Genomic DNA, 7,052 nt, shown 5'->3' on the forward strand with positions numbered 1-7,052 from the left:
ATTAAATGTTTACATATCGGTCTACACTATGTATACATAGCCCAACTATGTGTCAAGCAAACCATACATAGAATTACTTAATACGTCAGTCCTCCAAACAGCAACCTCCCCATGCCTAACTATATCTAACCCACCTAATCCACACCCAAGCCACAAGCAAACCCAAAGCCTGCTGTGGCCAACCCAACCCAAACCCAACCAAACCCACCGTACCCAACCCAGCTCTAACCAGCCAAACCCAAACTCTTCTTTACCCAACCCAGCCACACTCACCTCACCCATCTGTACCCAAACAAACCCATCTGTACCCAATCCAAGGCATCTGTACCCTACCCAACCCAACCAAACCCATTTGTACCCAACCCAGCATCTGTACCCAACCCAAGGCATCTGTCAACCCAACCCACTTCAAACCCATCTGTACCAACCAACCCACTCCAAACCCATCTGTTCCCAACCCAACGCATCTGTACCCAACCCAAGGCATCTGTACCCAACCCAACCCAATCCAAACCCATCTGTACCCAACCCAACCCACTCCAAACCCATCTGTACCCAACCCAACGCATCTGTACCCAACCCAAGGCATCTGTACCCAACCCAACCCACTCCAAACCCATCTGTACCCAACCCAACCCACTCCAAACCCATCTGTACCCAACCCAACCCACTCCAAACCCATCTGTACCCAACAACGCATCTGTATCCAACACAACCCATCTGTACCCTACCCAACCCATCTGTGCCCTACCCAACCCACTCCAAACCCATCTGTACCCAACCAAACCCAAAACCCATCCCAACCCCCAAACCCAACCCAACCCAACCAAACCTCATCTGTACCCAACCAAATCCATTTGTACCCAACCAAACCCACCCCAACCCCATCTGTGCCCAACCCACCCCAAACCCATCTATACCCAACCCAACCCAACCCATTTGTACCCACCCAAACCCACCCCACCACCCACCCCCGAAACCCAGCCCCACCAAACCCAAATCCACCCCCCCCCTTCCCCTTCCACACACCCCCTCTTCCCTCCACGACCTCCTTCGGGAGACCCAGACGGCACTGGCATTTCAGCAGGACTCGCGGCGCCTCGTCCCCGTCTCCCTCCGCCTCCTTCGGGAATCCTCGTCTCCGCCTTCGTAACCCAAGAAGGACCCTGATGGCTTCCTTAATCACTGTCGCAGGGTGGTTGATGAAGGAAGGATCGGGAGGAGGGCTGGGTGGGGGGGAGGGGTAGTGGGAGAGGAGGAAGGGAAGGGTGGGGGTAAGTGCGGAGGGGTAGGGGGTTGTAGGGAAAGGGGAGGGGGTTATAGAGAGGGGACTGGAGGAAGTGAGGAGAGGAAGGGGATTGGGAAGGGAAGAGAGGGGTTAGTGCCGAGGGGTATGGGGTTGTGGGGAGGGGATGGGGTTGTAGGGGAGAAGGGGGGGGTTATAGAGAGGGAGAGGGAGTTAGTGGGAGAGGGAGTGGGGGTTACTGGGGAGGGGTGGGTTATAGGGAGAGGGGAGGAAAGGGATGAGTGCGGAGGGGTACGGGGGTTAGTGGGGACGGGACGGGGTGGTATGTGCGGAGGGGTAGGGGGTTGTGGGGAGAGGGGAGGGGGTTAGTGGGGAGGGGTAAGGGGGTTGTTGGAGAGAGAGAGAGAGAGGGATAGATAGAGCGAGAGAGAGAGACAGAGAGAAAGAGAGATAGAGAGAGCGAGATAGATAGATAGACAGATAGATAGATAGAGAGAGAGAGATCATAACAACAAAAATAGTAATATCAATCCCAATAAAAGAATAAAGGTAATAGATCAGCAGTGCCAGTGATGATAATGACTCGACAATTTTAAAGGCGATTGTAATGGCAAGAATGATACTGATGGCTGCATCATATCATAGAACAGATTAGTGTCAGTGATGATAATGAAACTGAAATTATAAGAAATATCTGGAATTAATTTCTAGTTAGTTATTGATAATGATTGGACAATTGATAAGATGCAATATATATATATATATATATATATATATATATATATATATATATATATATATATATATATATGTATGTATATATATACATATATATATATATAGTTTAGTGGGTGGCCACACACACACACACACATATATACGTCCATACATACGCATATACACACACACACACGCACACACACACTATCCGACCTACTCCCCATCCTCCCCTCCAACGTACACACACAGTCCCCCTACACACACATACACTCAGCCCCCTCCCCCTCCCCCTCCCCCTCTCCCCACTCCACTAACACTCGCACACACAAAATCGCATCATCACGAAGTTGCTATTTCACACTTCAATTCTCGGACGTAGACGCGTGCTCGAAATAGGGGGAAGTGGGGAGGAGGGGGGAGGAAAGAGGGGGAAGGAGGGGGGAGGAGAAGGGGGAGATGGAGAGGGAGGGAGGGGGGAAGGGGTTGAAGGGAAATATGGGGTTGGGGGAGAAGAAAGGAGGGAGGGGAAGGGGAGGAGGGGGGGAGAAGGGGGAATGGTTCACGCACGACTTCCTATTTCCTATGTTAGGAGGAAGGGTTGTGGGAGGTGGGTGAAGGTGGGGGTTCTTTACTCCTCGTCTCTGCCTGCCCCCTCTCTCTCTTTAAATATACATACATACATACATACATACATACATATATATATATATATATATATATATATATATATATATATATATATATATATATATATATATATATATATATATATAGAAAGAGAGAGAGACGGGTTGTATATATACATATACGTATATACATGTGCATATATATATGTATATATATATATATATATATATATATATATATATATATATATATATATATATATATATATATATATATATATATATACACATAACTATGTCACTAGATTATAGATATAGATATGATGACAGCATCCCCAACACCACCAAAACCGTCCCAAACCCACATAAAAAAAAACCCTCCTCCTCCTCCTCCTCCTCCTCCTCCTCCTCCTCCTCCTCCTCCTCCTTCATCTTAAATCCTCCGCCAATTAGATTAGTCCCGAGCGATTTTTTTTCCCCCCGATTATTACGTCTCTGTCAATCAGCCCCTTCACGAATCGCTACGTTCACGTTCGCCACTTTACACGTTTCGCTACGTTCACGTCCGACCTTTTTCGCGCCTCGCTACTCTCACGTCCGGTGCGCTTATTTTTTTTATTTATCTATTTTATTTATTGTTTTAGTTATTATTTGGTTAGTAATTTTCTGAAATGTCTTTTTGGTTCGTTGTGTTATTGATTTTGTTTTCCTTTTTTAGAGGGGTCTTCACCTTTTTTTTCCTTTCTTTCTTTTTTCAAGCGGGGTCTTCTCTTTTTTTTTATATAATTTCTTGTTTGCTTTTTTTTCTTCTTTTTTTGTATCTCCTTCTCAACAATTTCTTCGCTACCTCCATCCTCTTCCTTCTTCCTCTCTCCTCTCTTTCTCCCTTCGACTTCTCTTTGCCCTTTCAACTTCCTCCTTTACCCTGTTTCTCCTCTCCTCTCATCCCTCCTCTCATTCCCTCCTTCCCTCCCTCCCTTCTTTTTTTTTCTATCCCTTCCTTCCCTCTGCCTCCCCCTTCCCCTTCCTTTCTCTCCCCCCTCCCTTCCTTCCCCCATTCCCCCCTTTCTCCTTTCCATCATCTTTATTTTTTATCATTTGTCCATAAATAACATTATTGAATAATAAATGAATATAGTACAAAAGGAAATGAGAAATAAAGATTAATAAGAAAAATAAATGATGAGAAATGGGGAATGGAAGAGGGGAAGAGAGATAAAAAGAGAAAAGTGGGTTAAGAATTAAACTGACGAATAGGGGGGGAGGGGGAGGAGAGAGCGAAGGAGGGAGGAAGGAGAAGAGGAAGGTGGAGAAGAAAGGGAGAAAGAGAAACGGGAAAGGTAAAGGTGTAATGGAGTAAAGGAATAATAGAGAGAAAACGAGTAAAAAGGAGAAATGGAAAGAACAAGAGAAGGAAAGATTAGAGTAAATAAGGAACAGAAAGAAGTAAGAGAAATGAGATATAAAAAGAAATAAAATGTAGGGCTGAATAGAAAATAGAATTAGAAAACACATAAAAAACATAAATCCTCCTATAATCGGTCTTTTTAATCATAATTTAAGAATAATTACGGCAAGACATCACCCCCCCGCCCCCCACTCCTCCTTATCCCCCCATTCACCCCCTCCCCCCCCTCCCCTCCTTTACATGGGCGTTGCTTTATGACTCAATTAACTTACAAGCGCCTCCCCCCCCTCCTCCTCTGCCTCCTCTCTCCTCCCCTTTCCTATCTTCTCTTTTATTCGTTTTCTCTTTTCACGCCTTTCTCTCTGTCTATCTATCTATTTATCTATCTATCTATCTGTCTGTCTGTCTGTCTGGCCGTCTGTCTGTCTGTCTCTCTCTCTCTTTATCTATCTATCTGCCTGCCTGTCTGTCTGTCTGTCTATCTCTCTGTTTTGGTCTGTCTGTCTGTCTGTCTCTCTCTCTCACTATTTATCTCTCTCTCTCTCCCTCCCTCCCTCCCTCTCTCTCTCTCTCTCTCTCTCTCTCTCTCTCTCTCTCTCTCTCTCTCTCTCTCTCTCTCTCTCTCTCTCTTTTCTCTCTCTCTCTCTCTCTCTCTCTTTCTCTGTTGATTTTTTCTCATTCTTTTTTCGATTTTTTTTTTACTTTTCTCTCGTTATTTTTTATTATTTCATCTCATCTACTACTTCTGCTGCCTTAGGTTATTTCTTTTCCTTTTGTTTACTGCCTTTATCCTTCTTCGTTTCGTTCTTCTTCCTCTTTCTTATTCTTTTTTCCATTTCTTTTCCTTTTGCGTCCCGCTCCTTTCTCCACTTTCCTCTGTCCTCTCTTTGTCTCATTCTTTCTCTTTCTCGGTTAATTTCCCTCTTCTCTCTTTCTTTTTCTTTTTTTCCTCTCTCCTTCTTTTCTTTGGAATCCTTTCCTTTCCTCTCTCCCTCCTTCCTCCTTTCTTCTCTACTTCTCGCTCATTTACTCATTCTCTCATACCTTCTCCTCACCACAATCTCTTACCTCTTTCCTTTATCTCGTCCCCTCTCTTTCCTCTTTCCCCTCCTCCTTATTCTTCTCCCCCTTTCCTTTCTCTCGTCCCTCCCTCTCTTCTCTCTTTCTCCTCCTCCCTATTCTTCTTTCACCCACCCCCCTTGTCTCCGTTCTCCTTTGTCTCTCCTTTCTTCCTCTCTTCCCTCTAGCCCCTACCATTCCCTTCTCCCGTTTCTTTCTCTCTTTCTCTCTTTTTCCCCCTTCATCTACCATCCTCTTCCTTTAGCATTTCTATTGCTCCTCTCTCCTCTTTTCCTTCTCCTTCTTTCTCTCGTCTACCCTTCCTCTCCTCCCATCCCTCTGCCTCTTTTTTTTTTATCCCACCCTCCCTTTCCATTCTCTCTCTTCCCCATCTTTTCTTATCACTTTTACCTTCCCCTTCCCTCTCTTCCCCATCTTCTTTATCACACTATCCCCACCTACACTTCAACAGATTTTCTTCTTACCCCCTCGTCTCCTCTCCTCCATATTTTTCCTCATTCCCCTCCCCATCTCTTTTCCTTTCCTCTCTTCCTTCTTTTCTCACCACCCCCTCCCTTCCCTTCTCTCCCATCCTTTTTATTATCCCTTCCCCTACTCTCCCCCCTGTTTGCCATCCTCTTTTCATCACCCTCCCTCTTCCCTCTTCCCCATCTTTTCTCATCACCCCCTCCTTCCCCCTTCCCCTCCCTAACTCTTCTCTCCCCCAGCGTTCCCTCACTCCTTCCTTTCCCTTTTCCCTTACCTCCATCTTTTCTCATCACTCCTTCCTTCCTCCTATCCTCCTCCCTTCTCCCCCTCTCCCCGTTTTCCTCACTCCCTCCCTCCCCTGCTCCCCCCTCCCCCTCCCTTCCCCCTCCTTCCCCCACCGTTTTCACTCCCACCCCATCCCTTCCCCCCCCTCCCCCTGCCCCCCTCCTTCCCCTTCCCCCACCGTTTTCCTCACCCCCTTACCCCTCCCCCTCCCCCTCCCCCCTCCCCACGTGCCATTCTATCTGCGACTAATTACTCCTCATCTCGTTATCCCCGACGTCTCCTGGCCCCGTGAGATGAGGATGCTCGTTATTCCGCAGCATCCTTCCGTCACGTCTCCTCCGCGGCGCACCTGTTCATCTCCCGCGTCCTCTTCCTCTTGTTTTTGTTCTTTTTCAATCTCTCTCTTTCTCTCTTTCTCTTTCTCTGTTTCTGTTTTTCTCTGTCTCTGGTTCTCTCTCTCTTTCTCTGTCTCTGTATGTCTCTCTGTCTGTCTGTCTTTCTCCCTCTTCTCTCTCTCTGTCTCTGCTTTTTTATCTCTCTCTCTCTCTCTCTCTCTCTCTCTCTCTCTCTCTCTCTCTCTCTCTCTCTCTCTCTCTCTCTCTCTCTCTCTCTCTCTCTCTCTCTCTCTCTCTCTCTCTCTTTCTCTTTCTCCGTTTCTGTCTCTCTGTCTCTGTTTGTTTGTGTCTCTCTCTCTCTCTCTCTTCTTTGTCTCTGTCTGTGTCTTTTTATGTCTCTCTCTCTCTCTCTCTCTCTCTCTGTTTCTTTCTTTTTATGTCTCTCTCTGTTTCTGTCTTTTTATGTCTCTTCCCCTCTTGTTTTCTCTCTCTGTCTCTGTCTTTTATCTCTCTCTCTCTCTCTCTCTCTGTCTTTTATCTCTCTCTCTCTTGTTCTCTGTATCTGTCTCTCTGTCTGCCTCTCTCTCTCTTTCTTTATGTATATATATATATATATATATATATATATATATATATATATATATATATATATATATATATATATATATATATATATATATATATATCTGTCAGTCCTCCTCATCCTATCTTCCCCTCTCCCTCTCTTTCTCCCCATCTCTCCCTATCTCCTTCTGTCCTTCTGCCTCTCTTTCTCTCTCTCTAAACACACACACACACACACACACACACACACACACACACACACACACACACACACACACACACACACACACACACACAAACACACACACACACGCACACAA

Source organism: Penaeus vannamei, chromosome 36 (genome assembly GCF_042767895.1).
Source record: "Penaeus vannamei isolate JL-2024 chromosome 36, ASM4276789v1, whole genome shotgun sequence".
NCBI lineage: Eukaryota > Metazoa > Arthropoda > Malacostraca > Decapoda > Penaeidae > Penaeus > Penaeus vannamei.